This window comes from Gossypium raimondii, chromosome 13, assembly GCF_025698545.1.
Source record: "Gossypium raimondii isolate GPD5lz chromosome 13, ASM2569854v1, whole genome shotgun sequence".
Classification (NCBI taxonomy): Eukaryota; Viridiplantae; Streptophyta; class Magnoliopsida; order Malvales; family Malvaceae; genus Gossypium; species Gossypium raimondii.
Window position 1 is genome coordinate 13,555,418 of NC_068577.1, and position 2,723 is coordinate 13,558,140.

Genomic DNA, 2,723 nt, shown 5'->3' on the forward strand with positions numbered 1-2,723 from the left:
AAGGTAGTCATGGGATTCTTACATAAGCATGTGTTTACACGATTTAGGACTAGAGCTATAATTAGCGACGAAAGATCACACTTTGTAAACAAATGACTTAAGTGGTTGATTGACAAGTATGATGTGAAACACAAAATTACCACTTCCTATCATCCACAACCAAATAGGCAAGTTGAACAAGTAAACTGTGAGATCAGAGGAATCCTTAAAAAGGTGGTGCGATCTAATAGAAAAGATTGGTCTCGAAGGCTTGATGATGCTCTATGGGCCTATCGAACAGCTTTTAAGACACCGTTAGGAATGAATCCTTATTAGTTAGTCTTTGGAAAGGCATGCCATTTGCCACTTGAGTTGGAAAATAAAGCTCACTAGGCTTTGAAACCATTAAATTTTGATATTAAGCAAACCGATAAGAGAAGAATGTTACAACTTGATGAACTTGAGGAGTTGAGGTTATTTTCATATGAGAATGCCAAAATGTATAAAGAAAAGTCTAAAAGATGACATGACAATCGTATACAACCCCGTGAATTCAAAGAAGGTCAGAAAGTGTTGTTGTTTAATTCAAGGCTAAAGTTATTTTAAGGAAAGTTAAAATCCCAATGGAATGGACCTTATACCATCTACAAAGTTTATCCATATAAAGCCATCGAATTGTACGACAACCATAGAGGTATGCTTAAGGTTAATGATCAACATCTCAAACACTATTGGGATGGTGAAGTTAAGCTAGTTGAAACCTCGTTCAATCTAATAGACCCTTAATTTTTATGCTTTTATTTTTAATAAAGGACATACTTAGAAATTATCTTCTTAAATTAATACATTAAATTATGCTTGTCTAAAGAGATTGGAACTTAAGTGGCACCTTTTGTGACCCCTCCAACCTTTCTTGGGATATTAATTTGATGTAATTTTTTGAGAAGGAATTTTCTAAATAATCCAAAAGCTTTTAATTTTAATTTTAATTTTGCAATTTTAATTGTCTTTATTTTGAATAAAGAGGGTCAATTTGGCCCAAATACTAGTTAGTTTATTTTCCTAGTTTAATTTAATTTTCCATTACAACAAATAATTACAGTTTGGGCTTGAGGCCCAAAACAAAAAAGGAGGAAATTACCCATCATTGCAGTCCATAGTCCCTAAAAACCCTATTTTTGCCGCCATTTTTTCCTTCCCTCCTTACCTTACTGCCCATGCATCCTTCTGTAGCTAAATTTTTGCTACAAGTTTACCCTAATCTACTACTATATAAACCCCTCTATACCATTATATTCCTCACACCATTCAAAGCAATTAGCTTCAAGCCCTAGCCACCTATTTCTGTCTTCTTACCGTTAGCCTCAAATCCCCAAAAATCTCCCTTCTTATCGTAAAACCCTCCTATTGCCATCACAATCTTCTTATTGTTGTTGCAATTCCACCGTCACCGCAACCTTTAGCCACTACACATACCCAATTTTTTTTTCCTTTCGCTGAAACTCTGCCTATCTTTTGGGAAAAATACTATGTCTCACAAAAGAACTAGATCTGCCAAGACTTTTACCAAAAATCCAATTATGATTCAATATAAGGATGCAAGGGAGAGATTTGATTGTATCTTTAAGATTCAAACCATGATGCCGAAAAAAATTTCATTTTGGACAGCAGTGACAAGATGATCATGCCATTGTCACTTCGAAAGATGATTAATGCTTTAAATTGGGAGCAATTCTATGATGCATGATCAATATCAGATGAAGATTTAATGTGAGAGTTCTATGCCAACTTGATCACGCCAGAAACTATGAAGTTTTTGTTTGTAAGAAGAAGGTACCCCTTACTTCTAAATCCATTAATGATTTGTTTAACTTACCTGATGTTGAAAAAGATGAGTACTCTATCATGATGAAAAATATCAATTGGGATTTTCTTCAACAAGTTCTTAATGTGGTTACAAATCAGGGATCCCAATAGATTATTAGAAAGTATATTAGTCTTTCTTACCGAATAGAATATTTAAATCCAGTGGCTAAGGTATGATTCTACTTTATTCGGTATAGCTTTATGCCTATTTCACATAGTTCCACCATTTCGATTGAACGGGTGCTTTTGTTGTATGCGATTATGACAGAAAGGTCTATCAATGTTGGGAGAATTACTCTCAAGGAGATTCAAGACTGTACAAGGAAGTATGAAGGAAGCGTCTACTTTCCATAATTGATTACTTTACTTTGCTTAAGGGCCCAAGTAAGATCAAAAGCAAACTTGGAGGTCCAATATGTTCAAGGTTGCATAACAAGGCATGATCTTGAGATGTTAGTGGAGAATGTTGGATTTTTGAACCAAGTGGAGCTAAATGAACCGAACGAACCAGAATCGAATGAGTCATCAACTAAGTCTAAACCAGAAGTTGACTCAAAATATTCCACAGAAGAAGTAGAAACCGAAGAGGTATCAAACAACCTTGAACCAAGAGTGAGAATTCTCAACTATGATGGATATGTAGAAATTCATGCACAACCAACAACAAGCCTACTGGAGATATGCAAAAGTTACGAATGATACCATACGAAATAATTTTAAGAATATGTAACAACCTATTTCTTTAACGTGTCAGAATAGTGGTTTCGGGGCCAAAAATTCAGCGTGTGAGTCTGTAAATATTATTATTTAATATTTAAAAATATTATATGGTGTAATAATAAAATTTGATTTAATGATTTGTAGTTAAATAGAAGAAC